This window comes from Pinus tabuliformis, chromosome X, assembly GCF_031772625.1.
Source record: "Pinus tabuliformis cultivar Carrire ecotype Pingquan chromosome X, CPIR1, whole genome shotgun sequence".
Classification (NCBI taxonomy): Eukaryota; Viridiplantae; Streptophyta; class Pinopsida; order Pinales; family Pinaceae; genus Pinus; species Pinus tabuliformis.
Genome location: NC_142308.1, coordinates 1,319,037,878 through 1,319,061,432, shown reverse-complemented (window position 1 = coordinate 1,319,061,432; position 23,555 = coordinate 1,319,037,878). Strand labels below are relative to the sequence as shown.

The 23,555-nt window shown below is 40.2% G+C and overlaps 1 pseudogene; it reads right to left on the bottom strand.

Moving 5' to 3' along the window:
* LOC149144952 (uncharacterized) overlaps nt 1–23,131 on the bottom strand; it is a 72,403-nt pseudogene extending 49,272 nt beyond the window's left edge.
* Between the last annotated feature and the right edge of the window lie 424 nt (nt 23,132–23,555).

The window sequence follows — 23,555 nt, the reverse complement described above, 5'->3', positions numbered from 1 at the left end:
GGCATGCAAGGTAGAAGGATTGGTGAGTCGGGATGACAGCGAGCTGTGGCATCAGAGATTGGGCCACCTTCACCATGGAGCCTTGAAGGTACTGCAGTGGATTTCAATTCGGCTTCCTAAAGGCACTCTTGCGCAGTCAGATCAGTGCAAGGGGTGTACTTTGAGAAAATTTGTGAGAGCCGCCTTTCACGAGAAGGATAGTTGCACCACAATGATCCTTGAGAGAGTTCACACAGATGTGTGTGGACCTTTCTCAGTAGCTTCGACAGCAAAGCTCAAGTACTATGTGATCTTTGTTGATGATTTCTCTCGAAAGTGTTGGATCTTCTTCATGTAGAAGAAGAGCGAGACATACTCAAAGTTCTGTGAGTTCAAAGCACTGGTTGAGAAGGAATCGGGGAAGAAGGTGAAGGGTCTTAGGAGCGACAATGGTGGTGAATTGATCTCTGGCGAGTTCAAGGACTTCTGCAGTGTAGAAGGGATTCGAAGAGAGTTAATAGCTCCCCATAACCCACAACAGAACGGGGTTGCTGAGCGGAAGAACAGAACGATCGTGGGTGTTACACGGGCGATGTTGCATGGTCAGGGCCTACCCCTTCACTTGTGAGTATAGGCATGCAATATTGCAGTATATATGTAGAACCGTTGTCCTCAGAAGATAGTTGGCATGAGTACACCCGAGGAGGCTTATTCTGGTAAGAGGCCTGGTATTTCCCATTTGAGGATTTTTGGTTCTCCTGTTCACATGCATGTGACGAAGGATGCCAACAAGAAGCTAGAGCCGATCGCAGAGGTTGGGATATTTTTGGGGTACACTAATACGCCCCACAACTATTGTGTGTATTTTCCAGACAGTCACAAGATCATTGTGTGACGGGATATCAAATTTCAGGAGGAGAAAGCCATGAAGTGTTCGCTTGAGAGGGAGCCACACTTGCATTCAAATGAGGAGCTATTAGTTCCTAAGGATGAGCTTTAAGATGTGGATCAACCACAAGATGAAGTTCATGGAGTGGAAGAGACCACTCATGCAACACCAACCATCAGAGGGCGAAAGCGCACTACAAAAGCCGAGTGACTGGCTCAAGATGCAGAGAAGGTCATAGGACCACCTACAGCATAGTGCAGACAGAGACTGTCACGTGATCGGTACACTGGATACAGGGCTCTTGTGAGCAAATGTGTCATGAATGAGCCATCCTCTTTTAAGGAAGTTGTGGAGGATCCCGCATCGGTAGATGCCTTGGTGGAAGAGTATGATTCGATTGTCAGAAACGGTGCATGGGAGATTGTCCCAAGACCGGAGGGGAAATCAGTGGTGGGTTCGAGATGGATCTACAAAGTGAAGCAGGCAGCTGGCGAGAGTGTGGAGAAGTGAAAGGCAAGATTTGTTGCCCAAGGTTTCTCACAGATAGAGGGGATCAATTATGAGGAGACCTTTTCACCTGTCGCAAGGTATTCTTCCATACAGACGATTCTTGCTCTCTCAGCGTAGATGGGGTGGCACATCCATCAGATGGATGTGATTACTGTGTTCCTCAATAGAGTCATTGAGGAGGAGGTGTACATAGAGCAGCCCGAAGGTTTCGAGATCTTCAGCAGCGAGTCGCATGTGTGCAGGCTCAAGAGAGCGCTATATGGGTTGAAACAAGCACCTCGTGCTTGGTACACACAGATAGACAATTATTTCACTGGACTTGGATTCTCCAAGAGTGAGGCGGATCCTAACCTATACCAGATTGTGGTGGAGGGTAAGTTGCTGATCATTGTACTTTATGTAGATGATTCTATTTTGATGGGAGATGAGCTGTTGATACTTTCATGCAAGGAGGATCTTGCTAGAGAGTTTAAGATGAAGGACTTGGGCCTCCTTCATTATTTCCTGGGATTGGAAATTTGGCAGCGCAGTGATGGACTATTTGTTTCTCAGGGTAAGTATGCCCAGGAGATACTAGAGAAGTTCAACATGCATGGCTGCACGCCTGTTGAAACTCCTCTTCCTGGAGGTTGGAGGAAGGAGGATGCTACTTCAGTGGAGGTAGTGGATGCCACTGTTTATCGACAGTTGGTGGGGTCGCTTATGTGTCTGGTCAATACATGACCCAATATTTGCTATGCTGTTAACCAGCTTTCAAAACCTATGGTTTAGCCAACCAAGCTCTTCTGGAAGGAAGGCAAGCATGTATTGCATTCTCTCAAAGTCACATCGGGATATGGATTGTGGTACAGACAGGAGGATGAGGTGAAGCTATGTGGCTTCATGGATGTAGATTGGGTAGGGAGCCCAATGGACATAAAGATCACATCTGCAGGGATATTCAGTATTGGGTCGACAACAGTTTCTTGGTACAACAGGAAGCAGAGATCTGTGGCACTCAATTCAATGGAGGCAGAGTATATGGCAACAAGTTTGACTGCATGCGAGGCTATATGGATGTGGAAGATCTTGGCCGGGTTGTTCGGGTCACACTTGAAGCCTACTATGTTTTATTGTGATAACCAGAGTTGCATTAAACTCTCGACTAATCCATTATTTTATGACAAATCAAAGCACTATTGAGAATGCAACAAGATGATGGAGCTTAGTGAAGTGAATTCGCCTTCACTAAGTGAGCCTGCAGGCTATTTTTGGCACAAAGTCTATTTTTAGACTATGTCTATTTTTAGACATATGGATCATGGTCTATGAGTTTCTGAATGCTACTTATGGATGATTGGTCATGTTGGTAGAAATATATGGACCTCTATTTTTAGACATATGTTCAGAGTCTATTTTTAGACTGCCAGTCAACAAATAGAACAGTCGAATATTATTAGCTCTTAATAATATTTGGACTATAAACATTATCTTATCCTCTTGCAGCACTTTGGTTCGAGCTACGGATGTGGCACATGCAACTGCCAGAAGGAAATACGCTTTTCCTACGGCTTAGTTGATCTATTTCTTGATGGACTTCAGCTAGAACTCAAGTGAGTGAGTTTCGTGGAGTCGATTGAGGAGTTGATGGAGTTGTGTTCAGTTTGACTTAGTTTAACTAGTTGTATTAAATATAACTGCCAAATTCACTAGTGATGAGTGATGTTAATTAATTATTAATTAATTCACTAATCATTAACTCATAAATCAACTAAAGAATACATAAGTTAACTCAGTGCATGGATAGTTCAATGGAGACAAGTGTTAGAGGTGGGTGAAAGGGTGAGACTACTATCAATTGTGACTATAGATGTGCATGAGATTTGCACAATCATTGATTGAGATTGCCAAAGAGGATTGCGCAGCACAAGCCAAGGGCATTCGAACTTGGATCTAATCTATTCTCAACTTGGATTGCACAGTAGAGGCAAGCAAATAGTGGAGGAGATTTAAACCCGTGACTTGTTCAGATCTGAGCTAGTTTTATGTGTAGCATGTGGAGATAGTACTGAGTACTTGTGAGGAGTATTGTACTATGTATTGTTACATGTTCTCTATCATTATAATATACATATAGTTGGGGGTTTTCATCTGTATGCTTTCCCCATTACATACTCTGTTGAAATGTGTGATTGGTGTTTCAATGTGCACATGCGATTGTTTTTTTAATTCCGCAAATTGATGATCAATGGTAGAGGAGGTTATGTGTTATGCATGCATTCCACAAATAGTGTATAATCAGGATAATCTCTGTGAATAAGTGTTATATTATTCAAATTTCTACATGGTATCGGAGTGAAGTTGATCATCAGATCTATTATTCAGAAAGTGATTACATTTTATTTCTTCAGGCAGAGTCTGTAATCAGGCCAGGTAGCCTCTGGATTCATCCTTCTTTTGGAAGGTGAGATATCTGGTACATTCAAATACAGTCAATCTTTGTACGAGAAATACTTTGTTCTCACAAATTTTAGATCAGAAGCGATTGAGTTTTGAGCTGGTGGAATTCGAATTTGCAGTAGGGTTTTCTTGGTGTCGAAGTTGAAATGTCTTTCAACGGATCATGATTGGAGTATGCCCTTGAAGGCATCTCGAATTATATTACATGGAAAGACAGGATGGAGGCGGTGTTAGATGACAATGGGTTGAAGGATTTCATAGATGCTGAGGTCCCAAAGCCTATTGATGCTGCTCAAGTTGAGGCTTGGAAAAAGAAGACAACAAAGTGTTGAAGGATTCTATTTGAGGGCATGAAGGATCGCATTGTATCCAACCTGCATGGAAAGGCTTCTCCATAAATGATGTGGAAACCATTGAGAGATTTATTCCAAAGCAAGAGTGACTAGAGGAAGTTGGCAGTCAAGGATAAACTCAGAAACATTAAGTGTGAGAAAGGAGACAGTATGCCCAAGTATCTCATGATGTTCTCCCAATGCCACGATGAGCTGGGAAGAGTGGGGGTCACTGTCGATGATGAGGACTTGGTGAGCTTGGCTCTCCTTGGTCTTCCGAACAATTGGCATTCCTATCAGGACTCTATCAATGGTCGGGAGAAATTGCCAGGATGGGAGAGACTTTGGTCTGATCTTGTGAAAGAGGAGATCAGGCGGAATACCAGGGACGGATCTTCATCAAAGGCATTTGATGAAGAAAATTGCGCTTTGGCTGCCAAAGAAAAGAAGGGGAAGAACAAGAAAGCTTCTCATTCTGATGCGAAAGGCAAGAAGCAGGAAATGTCCAAGGTGAAGTGCTTTCACTGTCACCAGCATAGACATTATGCCAGAAATTGTCCACAGAAGAAGAAAAATAAGCAAGCTACTGGATCTGCAGCGGGAGAGGCCTTAGCCTGGCAGTTTCAGCTGGATTTTTTACTATTCGCATGCTTGGTATCAAGTGTGATGGGATCTGTATGGTTCTTCGAAAGTGGTGCGTCTTTTCACATGACATGAGATCGAGATTTGTTTTCTGATCTAGATGAGAAAGATCTTGGAGTGCACATCGAGATGGGAGATGATGGTAGATACAGTGCGACCGGTATCAGTACCATTTCCTTTGAGAGGGAGTCTGTTAAACCATTTGTATTGAAGGAAGTGATGGATGTTCCAGGATTGAAGAAGAATCTTATCTCTGTGGCAATGTTAGAAGACAAGGGATATGATGTTGTCTTCAGTGAGGGAAAGGATTTCCTGTGCAGTAAAACAACTGGAGAAACCCGGAAGATAGGGGTTCGAGTCAAGAACCTTTATCAATTGCATGTAGATGACTGCGCAATAATGGCATGCAAGGTAGAAGCATTGGTGAGCTAGGATGATGGTGAGCTGTGGCACCGGAGATTGGGCAACCTTCACCATGGAGCCTTGAAGATACTGCAGCAGATTTCTACTGGGCTTCCTAAAGGTACTCTTTCGCAGTCAGATTAGTGCAAGGGGTGTACTTTCAGAAAACTTGTGAAATCCATCTTTCACGAGAAGGGTAGTCATGCCACGTTGATCCTTGAGAGAATTCACACAGATGTGTGTGGACCTTTCTCAGTAGCCTAGAAAGAAAAGCACAAGTACTATGTGATCTTTGTTGATGATTTCTCTCGAAAGTGTTGGATCATCTTCATGCAGAAGAAGAGTGATACATACTCAAAGTTCTGTGAGTTCAAAGCATTGGTCGAGAAGGAATCAGGGAAGAAGGTGAAGGGTCTTAGGAGCGACAATGGTGGTGAATTCATCTCTGGTGAGTTCAAGGACTTCTGCAGCGCAGAAGGGATTCGAAGAGAGATCATTGCTCCCCATAACCCACAGTAGAACGGGGTTTCTGAGCGGAAGAACAGAAAGATCGTGGGTGCTGCATAGGCGATGTTGCATGATCAGGGCCTACCGCTTCACTTGTGGGCAGAGGCATGCAATACTGTAGTATATGTGCAGAACTGTTGTCCTCACAAGATACTTGGCATGAGTACACCCGAGGAGGCTTATTCTAGTAAGAGACCTGATATTTCCCATTTGAGGATTTTTGGTTCTCCTGTTTACATGCATGTGACGAAGGATGCCAGGAAGAAGCTGGAGCCGACCGTAGAGGTTGGGATATTGGTGGGGTACACTGATACGGCGCACAACTATTGTGTGTATTTACCAGACAGTCTGGTAATAGGCCTGATATTTTCCAGACAGTCGCAAGACTGTTGTGCAACGGGATATCAAATTTTGGGAGGAGAAAGCCATGAAGTGTTTCCTTGAGAGGGTGCCACACTTGCATGCAGATGAGGAGCTATTAGTTCCTAAGGATGAGCTTCAGGATGTGGATCAGCCACAAGATGAAGTTCATGGAGTGGAAGAGACCACTCATGCAGCACCAACCATCAGAGGGCAAAAGCGCACTACAGAAGCTGAGCGACTGGCCCAAGATGCAGAGAAGGTTGTAGGACTACCTACAGCACAGCGCAGACAGAGACAATCATCTGATCGATACACTTGATACATGGCTCTTGTGAGAAAATGTGGCGTGGCTGAGCCATCCTCTTTCGAGGAAGCTGTGGAGGATCCCGCATGGGTAGATGCCATGGTGGAAGAGTATGATTCGATTTTCAGAAACAGTGCATGGGAGATTGTCCCAAGACCAGAGGGGAAATCTGTGGTGGGTTCGAGATGGATCTACAAAGTGAAGCAGGTAGCTGACGGGAGTGTGGAGAAGTAAAAGGCAAGATTTGTTGCCTGAGGCTTCTCACAGATAGAGGGGATCGATTATGAGGAGACCTTTGCACCTGTCGCAAGGTATTCTTCCATACGGACGATTCTTGCTCTCTCTGCGCAAATGGGGTGGCACATCCATCAGATGGATGTGAAGACTGCGTTCCTCAACAGAGTCATTGAGGAGGAGGTGTACATAGAGTAGCCTGAAGGTTTCGAGATCTTCAACAACGAGTTGCATGTGTGCAGGCTCAAGAGAGCATTGTATCGGTTGAAACAAGCACCTCGTGTTTGGTACACACGGATAGATAGTTATTTCACCGGACTTGGATTCTCCAAGAGTGAGGCGGATCCTAACCTATACTAGATTGTGGTGGAGGGTATGTCGCTGATCATTGTACTTTATGTAGATGATTTGATTTTGATGGGAGATGAGTTGTTGATACTTTCATGCAAGGAGGATCTTGCTAGAGTGTTTGAGATGAAGGACTTGGGCCTCCTTCATTATTTCCTGGGATTGGAAATTTGGCAGCGTAGTGATGGAATATTTGTTTCTCAGGGTAAGTATGCCCAGGAGATACTGGAGAAGTTCAACATGCATTGCTGCAAGCCTGTTGATACTCCTCTTCCTCGAGGTTGGAGGAAGGAGGATGCTACTTCTGCGGAGGTAGTGGATGCCACTGTTTATCGACAGTTGGTGGGGTCGCTTATGTACCTGGTCAATACACGACCAGATATTTGCTATGCTGTTAACCAGCTTTCACAAGCTATGGCTAAGCCAACCAAGCTCTTCTGGAAGACAGGCTAGCATGTATTGCATTATCTCAGAGGCACATCAGGATATGGATTGTGGTAGAGACAAGAGGACGAGGTGAAGCTATGTGGCTTCACTGATGCAGATTGGGGAGGGAGCACAATGGAAAAAAAGAGCACATCTGGAGGGATCTTTAGTACCAAGTCGAAAACAGTTTTTTGGTACAACAGGAAGCAGAGATCCGTGGCACTTAGTTCAGCAGAGGCCGAGTATATGGCAGCAAGTTTGGCTGCATGCGAGGCTATATGGATGAGGAAGATCCTGGTCAGGTTTTTCGGGTCACACTTGGAGCATACTGTGATTTATTGTGATAACCAGAGTTGCGTTAAACTCTTGGCTAATCCAGTATTTCATGATAGATCCAAGCACATTGACATCAGGTACCATCATATAAGAGATTGTGTGCAGCGGAGAATCATGTTACTTTCATACATTCCCACGGAGGATCAGGATGTTGATATGTTGATGAAGGCACTCACCAGGAGAAAATTTGAATACCACAGAGGCAGGATAGGGGTTGTAGATAATCCATATCTTGTTGAGAGGGAGTGTTGAAAATGCAACAAGATGATGGAGCTTAGTGAAAAGAAGTCACCTTCACAAAGTGGGCCTGCAGGCTATTTTTGGCGCAAAGTCTATTTTTAGACTATTTCTATTTTTAGACATATGGATCATGGTCTATGAGTTGCAGGATGCTATTTATGGATGATTAGTCATGTTGGTAAAAATAGATGGACCTCTATTTTTAGACATATGGTCGGAGTCTATTTTTAGACTGCCAGTCAAAAAATAGAACAATTGAATATTATTAGCTCTTAATAGTATTTGGACTATAAACATTATCTTATCCTCTTGCAGCACTTCAGTTTGAGCTATGGATGTGGGACATGCAACTGCTAGAAGGAAATATGCTTTTCCTATGGGTTAGTTGAGCTATTGCGTGATGGACTTCAGTTAGAACTCAAGTGATTGAGTTTAGTGGAGTTGTGTTCAGTTTGGCTTAGTTGAACTAGTTGTATTTAATCTAACTACCAAATACACTAGTGATGAGTGATATGCATTAATTATTAATTAATTCACTCATTATTAACTCATAAATCAACTAAAAAATACATCAATTAACTAAGTGCATGGAAAGTTCAGTGGAGACAAGTGTTATAGGTGGGTGAAAGGGTGAGACTACTATCAGTTGTGACTATAGCTGTGCATGAGATTTGCACAATCATTGATTGAGATTGCCAATGAGGATTTCGCAGCACAAGCCAAGGGAATCCAAACTTGGATCTAATCTATTCTTAGCTTGGATTGTGCAGTAGAGGCAGGCAAACGGTGGAGGAGATTTGAACCCATGACTTGTTCAGATCTAAGCTAGTTTTGTGTGTAGCATGTGGAGATAGTACTGAGTACTTGTGAGGAGTATTGTACTGTGTATTGTTACATGTTCTCTATCATTATAATATATAGATAGTTGGGGGTTTCCAGCTGTATGCTTTCCCCATTACATACTGTGTTGATATGTGTGATTGATGTTTCAATGTGTGCATGCGATTGTTTTTTAATACCGCAAATTGATGATCAATGGTCGAGGAGGTTATGTATTATGCATGCATTTTGAAAATAGTGTATAATCAGGATAATCTCTATGAATAAGTGTTATATTATTCAAATTTCTACATGGTATCTCTATGAAAATGCAACCTAAAAATAGACATAGTCTAAAAGTAGACTTTGCGCCAAAAATAGCGTGCAGGCCCACTTAGTGAAGGTGACTTCTTTTCACTAATCTCTATGATCTTGCATTTTCAATAGAGTTTCTATGATATATCATCAATCTGTGGGATTGGTTACCTATTCCTGATAGTGATATTGCTTAGTGCACGTTAATCAATGCAGAGCCTCCAGGTCCCATCCTTCTTCTATACAAGTATAATCAGACTCCCTCAAGGCGAGGTACTTGGTCAGATGTGCCCTTTTTGTAACAACTCCTGGATTTGGCTCCTAACCTCTTCATTTTCAATAATGGAAAGGAGATATATCAGCCCGTTGGGTAGAGGTGCTCCAGGAGTCATACCAGTTGAATGATTGACCTGACAATGCAAGGGTACCCCTGTAGGTGAGGAGAACATATCCATGTATTCTTCCATGACTATATCCACCTACTTTTTCTGCTAGGAGGAACCCTTCCCAGGGTCCATGAATGTGGCTACAACCTTCCCTTACTTTGAGAGTTAATTAGAAAGAAAAGAAATTTCCCAGTCTAGGAGATGACCTTACTACATTTCTTAGAAGAGATCAAAGAGATGGTTGTAGGTGGGGCTACCTTCGGTATCTTGTATAACTTAGTACCCAAAGAAATAATAATAGAGTGAGGTCTAGAATCATATATAGCATGTCACTTCCATAAGTATGGTTGTGTTAATAATGCATCACAAACTTCAAGAGGAGAAAACTCACACAGTACCTCATCCATGAAGGGCTTGATGTTTTAGGGAAGGAGACACTATTGGCTAACACAGAGTTCTCGTCCTTGGTTAAGCCATCTGATGGTGTATGGCTATAGATGTGTTGTAGTCAGTAGGCCCAAATGCTCCAAAACCTTTTCTGAAATGAGTTTCTTTAGGCTCATGTTGTCGACAATGAACTTCAGCAGAGAACCCTTCACCCACATCTATGAGTGGAATAGGCGCTCCCCCTCTTCAGGATCTTCAGGTTCATTTTTCTAGATCTTGGTGACGGCCACAATGGCGCTAGGCTCTGCATAAATGATATGGTTCCATTTGTCATTCCCCTTGTTAGGTTCTGACTCGAAGTCCAAACATGTGTCAGAGTTAGAAGCCTTCAGCTCAACCACGAGTGACTACTTCGACTGGCACTCACTTGTGTTGTGAGTGGAGCTATTATGGAACTCACATCACTTTTCCATGTCCTTCTTTGTCTTCATGGTCATTTTATTTTCTTGCAGCTTCGATGGGTTATCCTAGGTATCCCTGCCTTGGCTCTGCCCTTTGCTTTGTGATCTGGAGGCACCTTTCCCTTGATTCGAATTCGTAGATCCAAAATCTTACTTTTTCTATTTAAGCTTCTACTCACTCTTGATAGCGTATTGGTACGTCATGTGGGATGAGGAGATGTCTAGAAACTCCATCTAATCCTAGATGTACCTGTGTAAGTAGCTGTGGTACTTGAGTGCTAAATGTTTCTCAGAATCCTTCACACCCAACTTCATGCGAAGGGTATGAAAAACATTGGTAAAATTTGACACATCTTGGTCCCTTCCCTATCATAGCATGGTCCACTTTATGTATTTATCCTCGTAGCTTCTTTCAAGGTAATACTGCTCCTTGATGACGTCCTGAAATGAATCCCAAGTGAGTGTGGCCAAAAATATTGTGGGCCTAATTTCATCCTTCAACTCACACTAGGTTTCCCACCTATCCTTGACGTGCGAGGTGGCTTTGAGAAGAAAAATTAATCTTTTCCTAGCTGGAAAAACCGTCAACGAAAGATTATCCTTCTAGCGGATTAAACCATTTATCTACGACATCATCATCTACCTGACCCTCAAATATGGGAATGTAAAAGTTAACGTGTACTTTAAAGGGTGTGGCACTTTCAAAGTAGCCACTACAAGTAGATGTGTCACCCCTGTGTAGCTGTTGAAGGATCTGGGAAAAGTTATCTGTCATCACATTCCTCTATTGCTCGAGGGCTTCTTCGACCAAGATTTTGATATTATCTCGTGGCTCCTCATTTCTCTTTTCTTCTACCATGGGAGGATGTCGCAATTTGTGAGGCTGGTCTTGCAAAGGTTCGAATAGTTCAAGCCATAAATCCTTATATTCTGACCCCGCTGGGGACATGCAAAGAGAAAGAGAGAAAGAGAAGACCTATCTGATACCGCTAACCCAAATTTAAATAGGAACACAAAAAATTATAGATATTATCATAAATACAAAGATCCAATAGAAATAACACTTCATTTCATTAGTATCAAATACAAAGACATGATTACAAACATAATGGAAATAAGACTACCTCGGGTGAAGGTAGCTTATCTCTGAGAAGAGATTTGGCAGCTACATGCCTATGAACTATGTTACAATGAGGCACAAGGGCCTATTTGTTATTAGAAAACATGAGAAAACCCTAAAAGACCAAAACCCTAACCCAGGATATGTAATGCCAAGACTTTGTGGGCCCCGTTGGGGTTAGTTGGGCAGCCAACTTCCCATGGTCATAACTTGGTCACATTATTTTTGTTTTTCGTGTACAATAGCTTGTTGGAAAGGTCTCTTCTATTACTATAGGTTTTGTCATAAGACCTCACCTATGGCTATGGGCCTATAGTAGACCCTAAAACAATGTCGTTTACGGGGTCAAATCTGCTCTAGAACATTAGGACGTGAAAAACTGCTAAAAACAGTAAATTCTAAAATAAACAAGGAAACAAATGAACTTGATTGGAGGTTTAGGTGGGATATGTGGGTGGCCACCAATATCCACATGGATCAAATGGTGATCGGTTGGAAAAATATTGAATTACCTCATAAGCGAATTCAAAAGGACTAAGAGGTATCTGATCACCATACAAGGTTAATTCTAACTCTGAAGACACTTTCCAATGATCCAAAGATTCAAAAGTACTTGACATAATCATATTTACCTAGGAAATGCTATGAGTAAGGTTGGTGGAGGGAACACAAAATTTCCCATAAGAGATGAGTCTTTAAGAAGACCAACACCAACATCCTTATATGTTATGATCGATTTTCCATCAAAAGGAATGTTACCAGTAGAGTTAGGGTTCAAAATGTAATAGCATAGCTATTCTACTTTCATAGTCTTGTTGTGTGTATTGATAAACCTTAGGGATGAGTCCTGATCCTAGGGGAGGATACCCAATATATCTTGGAATAACCTAAGAAGTTGGAATTTCCATAACTCCTCGGTATCCAGGATGAGCCATGTTGAATTGTGGTTGTTGAATAGGTGTTGATGAATTACCCTAGATATGTTGTTGGACTTGAATAGGAATACCTTAAATAGCTTGTCCAATAGGTTTTCCAACAGATTGACTAGGTCAATAAATTGACACTTCAGGGGAAAATGGTATTGGCTATTAATTATATGAAGGATTCGAGATTGTGTTCATCTCGGGATACAGAGTACCAACAATGGGTTAAGATATGACATGTTGACCTAAACTGGCTTGAGGTATTTGACCATAACCTAGATAATTGTTTCCCTCCAATTGTAGGGTAACATCTGACTAAAGATTGCCCCCAGGAGGAGGATAAGATGGTTACAACCAAGGTGGGTAATAACCTCCTATTAGGCTAACTTGAATATTACCTACATTGTGGGAAATCATATTTATATATTAATCATATGTCAAGCCTTGGACATTAGAATTAGTTAAACCGATTGACATAGTTGCAGGTTGATTTGAATGAGAATCTCCTAAATAGGTTCTCATAAGAGACTGATATCCAAGAGGAACTAATGGACCACCATATAAAAGTAATTATGGAGAATTAAAAAACATAGAAGTATCTGATGACATTTCCCTAGAAGTTATTCTAGACATATCAATGCCTAGTATAGTATAATAAGGAGTAGTGTATCATGGATTTCCTTGAACTAAAATGTTCAAGGGCATAAAATACCAAGGGTCAGGTCAAAAAGTAGGAAAAAGAAGTTCTAGAGTATCTACTCGATCATTGGTAGAAACTGGTGTATGTGGTGATTCTTCCTCTTCATCATAGTAATTTCTTCAATACTAATAAGACCAGGAAGTAGACCATTGTTAATAAGAAGTTTTAGTCGCGGTGAACATGAAGTAGTAGGGGCTAAAGCATCTAAAGGTGACTCATGTTCTTCAATATCCGGTTTGGTTAATTGTGAATCCAAACACTCTCAAATATTTGATTATGTTTGAATAAGTTCTGTAATTTTTGGATCGGTTACTTCTAAGTGTAATTCTAGTGTTTGAGGTTGATCAAATTCAGGTTTTGTTACCTCAGGTTTTAGAATAGTTATTTTTCTCATTAATTTACTTCAGTTCCTATTACATCAGAAGTCTCAGGTTCATCTCCAGTCCCGTATCCTTTTGACTTTGACTTTTTAGTTTTAATATTTTCTAGCTAACTTGGCATATATTCAGGAGGTTGGCCTAGCATTCTACGTTCTTGTCTCGGTAATTTAGCCACAATGAAATATTTTTTCTTTTAAAGATTAATTATTCACACAATATCAAAATAATGCCTAAATCCTATAAAAAGTAAAAAGAAAACAAGGTAACACACACTAATAAATCTAGGATTTCAAACCACACAAATTGACTTGTTTATGCCATATTGAGCAATGATTACCCTCAAAATATTCCAAGTGAGTCAAGCAATGTTTGTTCCAGGTACCACAGGACCTTCCCTGATCCAAGATCTTTTGCTTATAGATGTATTAAAGAATTACATTCATAAATTGCTTAAACATAGAAATTTAATGTGCACATGGGAGAAGAGGAGAAACACATAAAGCATGAAAGAAGACAAGAGACTTGATAACGGAGTTGTTCGATTTGGACTATGTCTCCGAGCCCTGCTCAATCAATGCGGAGGCCTTTATTCATTAAGTGGCATGAGAAAGAATAGTACAATGATCATTTACAAAAAGGAGTCTTATACCTCCATTCTAGAAAATGGCCGAAAAATGCAGAACTCTGTTGGAGAAATGGACAACACCATTGCATTCTTGGTGTCAATAAATGTTGAAACAATATAAAATTTGTCGAAATCTAACAAAATGAAAGTCTAGCCCCCTGGAGAAATTGCTAAGATCATGGATCCACCCTCGTCTCTACACTGCTCATGGTTCTTCCACCTGCAAAATTAATGTGCCTCAAACTACGTATGCACTCCTCCTCTGCCTGGGTGCAATGATGACTGAGTTTAAATATAAAAAAGGTGGGTGGAGTGGTTAGAGATCTGATTTTTTTGGAGGGGATCGGGTAGTCAAACCCCACCCCCTCCCATTTTACATAACCAAATATTAATTTTAAAAGGGAGGTTGGGCTGGGCCTGGCTTGGGCAGCCCACCCTGCTCACCTGTCACTGCCTCCAACTGGGTCTATATCCATATCAACATGGTGGTTGTTTGTGCTTGGATCTGTGCCCCAAGGGTTAGCCCACACATTCCTCCATGTGCAACTGTAGTGGCCCGCCCATAATCATGGGTTCCGCTAAGTGTGGGGGGAGGGGCCAGGGGTACTGGCCTGCCCCTCCATAATTTATATGTGATAAGGATTGGGGTGCTGGGGTTGATGGCTCGCCATCCCTATTTTTAATAATTTTGTTTTATTTTAACAATATGGCCTATTCTGAAAATTCAGAATTTGGGCCAAAGGAGACATTTTAACGAGGTGAAAATTTCACCTGGAATCTGACTGGAGTTGGCCAGATTCCATCCACCTAAAAACATCCAAATTGTGTCTCCATTAAGTGTGCCTAGTTAGCAAAAGTCAACTGAAACTTTGAGTACCTCTATCTTCCTCATCCAGACTCGGATCATAGTACCGTTTGCATCGTTCGAATGAAGGCGACGAGAACATCGATCTAATGTCAGGTTAATTGACTTTCCTCCACTTTAAATTTTGAGCCTTTTCCATGCCACTAGTGTCTAGAGATCCACCTAGATCAATCCTCCCCATTGAGGAGCTTTTGGACCACCAAAAGATTTATCAGTCAGTTGTCAAGTGAGGGAATTGTTCTCTCATTCTTTATTTTTCTAGCCATTTTTCCCTGCTAGGGTGCATCCACTTCAAACCAACTAGAATGTATTCCACATCTCCCTGTCATGAAGTCTTGGTTCTTCTATCAAGGATGATATCTTTAGGTAACTCATTGAGATACTCTGGTGCAAAGTCATCAACTTTAGGAACTGTGCCCACCTCTTCTGTGTCCATAATCAATGGTAGCTCATACTACTTTAAGTTTTCCACATTCACTATGGAGTACATTTGCATATATGTCAGAAAATCAAGATGGAAGGCATTGCTTCCAATCTTCTCCAATATGGTGAATGGACCATACTAGATTGGTCGCAACTTCTTCACTTCTCCCTTCATCCCGTCCTTGCTGATATGGAACCAAACTTTGTCACCCATATGAAATTGATGGCCGGCTTAGTGTTTGTCATGTTGAGCCTTGTACTGGGCTTGAATTTTCTCCAACTACTCCTGTACTACTTGGTGAATCAACTAGATCCGCTAAATCAACTACTACGCTTTGTCCCTATCGTCACGTCCACTGGAGTCATCTTCCCTTCCAAAGACCATATCTAGAGGATCTTTCGGTAGGTAGCTAAAACATGTCTCAAATGATGAATGATGTGTAAATGAGTACACTACTCGATTGTAGGAATGTTACACATATGGAAGATGCTCATCCCACAACATAGGATGTTTCCCAAAATAGCGTCGCAACAAGTGTACCACGGTGCGGTTAACAACCTATGTCTGTCCATTAGTCTATGGATGAAATGTCTTGCTTCTTTCAAACTTGGTGTCCATCATCTTCCACAAGCTTGTCCAAAACTCTCTGAGAAAGAGAGTCCTGATCTGACACAATCGATTTGGGCTCTCCAAAATGGACCCAAACATGCTGAAAGAAAAGATAAGAAGTTTGCTCTACAATGATCTGATTTTTACAAGGCATTAAAATACATATCCTTCTAAAACGGTCAATGACGACATAAAAATAGTCATGACTTTTTCTAGACATAGGCAAACCTCCTATAAAATCCATCGACACACTTTCCCATGGACGACTTGGAAGAGGGAGTGGTGTGTAAAGCCTAATTTTTCTATTAGAGGGCTTTGAAACAGAACACGTCACACTTCCCTTTACATATTGAGTCACAATGTTCTTCTTATGAGGCCAAAATCAAAATCTTTGTACTTGACACAAAGTTTTTTCAACACCAAAATGACTAGACACAAGGGAGGTGTGGGTCTCCTGGATTACATGTGCCCTTTCCCCTGTGGGTATGCACAATTTACCAAGGTGATACAATAGTTTCCCTTGAAACTGATAGTTTTCCACCTGTGAACCATGGGTCAGTTTTGCATAAATCTCCTTAAAGTCATCATAGTTAGCATATTGTTCAGGATAAATTTTAACAGGTAATGAATAATTATGCAAAATAACAGAAGACAAAATAGGAGGACGAGATAGCAGATCGACCACTTTGTTGCTAGTGCCCTTATTATACTTTATTACCAGATGAAACTACTAAGAAAACCCATCCACCTGAAATGACGATATTGCTACAACTTGGTTTGTGACTGAAGATATTGGAAGGGCCAATGATCCGTATGGATGATGGTCTCCTTCCCGATCAGGTAGTGTTTCCAATTTTTCATACTCTAGACCAAGGAATATAACTCCTTGTCACAAGTGGGATAGTTTATCACATCCTAAGAGAACTTCTCTGAATGGTAACATATCAACTTCTTTTGTTGCATCAGTACGACTCCTATGGCATATCCACTATCATCTATCTCGATATCAAATGGCTATTGGAGATATGGTAAGGCTAAGACTGGTGCGATGCTAATATTTTCTTTGAATGTTTCAAAGGACTTATACTACTTTCCTCCCCATTGAAAGACCTACGTTACACTTTTCAGTGTGTGTAAAGGTGTTGCAATAATAGAGAAATTGGCAACAAATCTCCTCCAATATTGTATTGCACCCAAAAAGCTGCGAACCTCGGTTACACTAGTAGGCTTATGCCAATTTACAATTGCTTCAACTTTAGAAGGATCAATTTTAAGCTAACCATGACCAACAATATTACCTAGGTAAACTAAAGTGGTTTTCCCAAACTGACACTTTGACACTTTTAAATAGAGTTTTTTTTTTCAATACATCAAGCACTTTCTTCACATGGCGTACATGTTCATTCCAACTTTTGCTAAAGACAAGAATATCATCCAGATATACAAGAACAAATTCATCAATGAAAGGCCTAAAGAGATCATTCATGACCCTCATGAAAGTGGTTGGGGCATTGCAAAGTCCAAATGGAATCACCATCCATTCAAACAACCCTTGTTTGGCCTTGAAGGTAGTTTTCCACACATCCTGCTCTGCAATTCAGACTTGGTGATAACCACTACGCAAATCCAATTTGGTGAAATAGATAACATTCCTTAACTGATCTAATAAATCATCTATGCGCAGAAGAGGGTAACGATTTTTGATCGTGATTTTGTTTATTGGTCAGTAATCCATGCACATCCTCCATGTGCCATCTTTCTTCGGCACTAAGACAATTGGTGAGATGCATGGAGAAGTGCTTGGTCTAATGACCCCTTGGTTCAATATTTCCTACACCTGCTTTTTGGTCTTCTTCATCTCAATGGTCGACATCCTATACAAGCCAATATTTGGAAAAGGAGCGTCATGCTACAAATGGATCTCATGTTGGATTTCCCTCTTCGGAGGTAATCCCCTTGGTTCATTAAACATCTCATCATAGTTAGAAATTAATTCACATAATTTCTTTTTATGCACATGATCACAACCCTGGAAAGCATCAGATAATTCTGCATCTTTCCCCCTTACAACCATATGCATGCAACCCTTACTGGAATTCTCCAAACTCATCATTTGTCCTACACTTACGAGGTTTTCGTTGATTTTATTTTGATGAGCCCTTACAATATATTCTACTCCATCTTTTGTGATTTGGTATTTGTTTTCATGATGGAAGAAGATTGCCTTTCTATCATATAGGTATGGGCTCGCTAACACAATGCCATGGGTATCCAATGGTATCACATCAAGTTTTACCTCATCCACCAACTTAGAAGCGATCACAAATTTAACCTTGCACTACTTAGGTACATTCAATTTTGCTTTATCATGTATCCATCCAAATGGGTAAGGTTTTGGATGTGGTTTGGTTTCTAAGCCTAGCTTCTTTACCAAGGACTCTGAAATTAGATTTTCTTGGGATTCGGTATCAAATAGAGTTTACACTTTTGTATGATTTATTATAACTGTAATATGAAATAGCTCAATTCTCTTTCATTCATTAGGAAGAGAATCATTTATTGAACTAGTGCCCTCATGTGATTCAAAATTACCATGAGGTCTAAGATTTCGTTTTGTTTCTACTATTGTGACCAATGCTTCATCTCTAGAGTTGGATCCAAGGTCTTGTTGTACAGTTGCCACTATCTTCTGTGTGCCTTTTCCTCCATAATTATTTGGTCTCTTTTCTGGGTATAGTTTCCAACAATGATCGTCGTCATGAACTTCCTTTTTGCATTGAGTGCAATAAGGTCTTTCTCCTTCATCTTTCTTTGTTGATTTCATCCTCTTATCCTTTCCTTTTCCTTTCACTTTGGGTTTTCCATTGGGTGGTTTGAAAGATGGTTTCTTGAAATGATCATCTCTTTCATTATTGCCTCTATTCTGAAGATGAATGGCCTTTACACTGGCCAAGTCAATAGTAGTTGGTTCAAATAATAATAATGAATGCCTAAGGTAATTATGTAATGATCCAATATACTTAGTTACTACTTCAAGTGAGTCAAGTGCAATGCCCAAATTATGTGTTTGTTTTCTAAACTCCTTTGTAAAGCTTTGAACATCTTGACCTCTGCCTTACCTTAAGTATTGCAAATCCATTAAGGCTTTTTGCTTATAACCCAAGGGGTAAAATTGTTCCTTTATTGGAGAAATAAAACTAGGCCATGAGGAAAGAAGATTACCCACACTCTTACTGCTTCACAATTTTCTCTCCCACTAGACGATAGCTGTGCTACTCATACGAAGAGAGGCTAGCTGAATCATTGGCTCATCCTCTTCAATCTGCTGAATCTTGTAGTAGATTTTGATGCGCCTAATCTAGTTATTAATCTTTTCCACATTACTTTCATCGTTAAACATGGGAAGATCAAATTTTACATCTAACTTAAAGAAAGGTTCCTTAGATGCATACCGTGAATTTCTATGATGATGGCGATGAGAGGAAGAAGAACTCTCACTTGTGGAAGGAGTAGGATGGGGTTATTCTTCACCATTTCCATGCACTGAACCTTGTTCTTCTGCATTTTTCCCTTCTGCTTTCTCCAACCTTGAAAGAAATTGACCGACATTTTCTGCCATTGTATAGAAGGTTTTGCAGAAATTGAGCTCCTCTTCATAACGAGCCTCTTCATCTACCATGTTTCTACTTCAATGTGCATACCCTGCTTCAGGATCAAAAGACATTAGTTCCGCTTCGCCTCTTCAAAGCCTATTTCTTATTAGCATACAAACATGTAATTCACACCTACAAAGACTTGCTATGATACCACTTGATCCAAGATCTTTTTCTTATATATGTATCAGAGAATTATATGCATAAATTGTAGCTTAAACATAGAAATTTAATGTGCACATGAGAGAAGAGGAGAAACACATAAAGCATGAAAGAAGACAAGAGAATTGATAACGGAGTTCATCCGATTTGGACTACATCTCTGGGCCTTGCTCGATCAATGCAGAGGCCTTGATTCATTAAGTGGCATGAGAAAGAACAGTACAATCATCATTTACAAAAAGGAGGCTTATACCTCCATTATGGAAAAAGGCCAAAAAATGCAGAACTCTGTTGGAGAAATGGACAACAACATTGCATTTGTGGCATCGAGAAATGTTGAAACCATATAAAATTTGTGAAAATATGATGAAGTGAAAATATGCCCCACTAGAGAAATTGCTTAGATCATGGTTCTATCCCCCTCTCTGCACTGCTCATGGTTCCACCATCTGCAAAATTAATGTGCCTCGAACTATGTGCACACTCCTCTTCTGCCAGGGTGCAATGATGACTGAGTTTAAATGTAAAAAAGGTGCAGATTTTACAAAACTCCGTTGGGTAGAGTGGTTAGAGATCCGACTGTTGTGGAGGGGGTCAAGCAGTCAAACCCTACCCCTTACCATTTTACATAATGAAATACTATTTTAAAAGGGAGGTTAGATTGGGCCCACCTTGGGAAACCCACCCACCTCACCTATCACTGGCTCCAACGAGGTCCGTATCCCTATCAACGTGGTTGTTGTTTGTGGTTGGGTCGTGCCCTAAGGGCTGACCCACAGATTCCTCCACGTGAAACTATAATGGCCTGCCCATAATCATAAGTTCCACTAAATGTGGAGGGAGGGGCCGAGGGTGGTGGCCCGCCCCTCCATAATTTATATGTGATAAGGATAGGGGTGGTGGGATTAATGGCCTGCCACCCCTTTTTTTAATCATTTTTGTTTTATTATATTAATATGGCCCATTTTGAAAAATCGAAATTTGGACCAAAGGATACATTTTAAGGAGGCAAAAATTTTCCCCAGAATCTGGCTGGATTCTATCCATGTGAAAACTTCCAAATTGTGTCTCCATTAAGCCTGTGTAGTCAGCAAAAGTCAACTGAAACTTTTACTGCCTCTATTTTCCTCATCCGGACTTCGATTAGAGTGTCGTTCACACCATTAGAATCAGGGCGACGAGAAATTCGGTCTGATGTCAACTTAATCAACTTTCAACCACTTTGAATTCTGAGCCTTCTCCATGCCATTTGTGTCTAGATATCCACCTGGATCATTCCCTTTGCCTTCACCTTAGGTAGAGCCCTTAGATTATGGTAACTAAGTTTACCAACTATAAATTTTTACGTGGGGGGACAGTCGTAAATCGGATGTACACACAAGGGAAAAGTAACAATGCTCAATTGCCTTGAAAGCTCCTAAACATAGTTAATTGGAGGTTTACTTTCAATTGGCCCCAAGTACCTTTTGGCGTCATCGTAATACGTGAAAATTACTCTATCGTTGATCACTTCACCGAATCTGAAATGATCTCATTCTTAGCTCATGCATAAGTAGAGATCTATAGAGAAAAACTGAAATAATTGGATTTCTCTCCCTAACGCATGATTCTATTGTTTGTCTGTACATTTGGAAAGTTTACTCACTTTGCTATTCCAAAGCCCCACACATAAGCTACTGTAGGTGGTTAGAGTCGCCAGAAATATAAATTCCAATTGATTTTAATTAACATTGTGTTATTAAGTTCTTATTTACTCAATAGATAATGGGAGTGAAGCCTATGATATTATGACTCGAATCGAAATTCTAATGCAATTGAACATGCAATTTGTAATCTATCGTTCAACGAAATCCTAATTAAGGGAAAGTAGGAGTTTCTTTTCTTTTCTTTGAATAAAGTGTAAAAATCACAATTTCAACAAAATTCTTTTCATAAGATAGTCAATTTCACTTTAATGTAATTTAGTTGCAGAAGAAAACTAAGATTTCAAATTTTTCTAAGAGATCAAACAAAACCAAAATGTCTTTTATCATTTATCACCCAAAATTTTGAAACACACAGAAATCAAACAAGAGTTTTGAAAAAATGCAATTTCTATAATGAATTCTTTCACTTAATGATGCCAAAATGTAATTATGAAAGATTTCAAAATGGGAAAGGGATGATTTCCTTTTATCATGCAGTAGTGAAAATAATTCTTCACAAAACATAACAATTTCTGAGAAACCCTAATTTGTGATTAAACAGAGAATTTCATCACAAATAAGCAAGATTGATAACGGATTTTGTATATATAACAGAAAAAGAGAGGAATATAGTGGTGTTGAAGACAACCTACTATATTTTTATCAATTAGTAAATAAGGGAGACAAAACCCTAATCAATTTTTCAAAAGGGATTAATTCCCAAAAAGACCTCACCAAAGCACTCAAAAAAGTTCAGAAAAGCTATTGGATAGTCAAAACAAATATGATGACACCTTTAGAAACCAAAATTCAAACTTTGGTTGAGAGAAAACCTATTTTTTCAAAAATATCTAGGAAGTGTGCAAGAAAATAGTTTAATTTAGTGTGGATGCACCTAGCTGCTGAGGCAACCACTGCACATACATGCACTCTGTGGGTGAACAAAAACAATGCATGTCTGGGAAGTCCAAGAACAAATAAAAAAGAAAGAAATCAACCTAGAAGATCTGAAAGATCATAAATTTACCAAGGCTCGAGTCCAAATAAACACCAAAAAACAGAATGCAAAACCAAGGAGAGAAAAGAGAACATTACCTATTGTAGTCACCAATTTGTTATGGCAGATAAAACCCTCTTGCTGACAAGAATGATCTCCCTAGATCCTAAAGGAAACTAGAAACAAACGGACAATTAAATGACTTTTTCCCTAATATTATTTCATTCTAATTGTAAATACAATAGTAGAAGGGTAAGCCTCTTACCTATTTGTGAAATTCCTAATGAAGATCTCTGCTCTAACATGACGAAGCTTCCCGGTGCTCAAAAAGACCTGCAATCATAGACATAAAAGAGATCAAAGGCATATGCAATCATAACAATTCAAACAAGCTTAATCTAATGATCAAGGAGATTAGAAATTGATATTATCTTACCAAATATCAAAATAATATTAAACCATTTATCATTTCAATAAGACAATATAATGGGAAAAAGGATTAATTTTTATTAATTCAAGGATAAGGAAGAAACTTACAATGTTTGCATTCATTTCATCAGGTTCCTCGCAAATTGATCGAGGTCGATATTGGTGGCCACCCACCAAGTGCACTTGGACCCTGACCATTGTTTCTTTCAACTTTTCAGTTTCCCTAATTGTAACACACATTACTATTTTTAGCAGTTTTTTGGGTCCTAATCTTCCGGAGCTGTTTTGAGGCCCTAGCTGATGTTTCTTGGGAAAACTGGGAGAAGCATGGGTCTATGGAGAGACGTTTCTCTTCCCAAAGTTGTAGTTCTCAGATAGATATTTCTAACGAGATATTGTGTGTGTCAAACGAAGATCGTATGCCAAAGTTACAACCTCGAGAAGTTGATGTACCAATTTACCCAAACAGGGCCCACAGTTTGGCTTTTCATCTTCTCGGGTTAGGTTTTTGGATGTTTAGGGTTTTCCATTATTTCTCAAAAATAAATAGGCCTTTGAACCTCATTGTAACATGGTTCAGAGCATATAGCTGCCACATCTCTTCTCAGAGATAAGCTACCATCATCCTAGCTAGTTTATTTCTATTTCTGTTTGTAATCATATT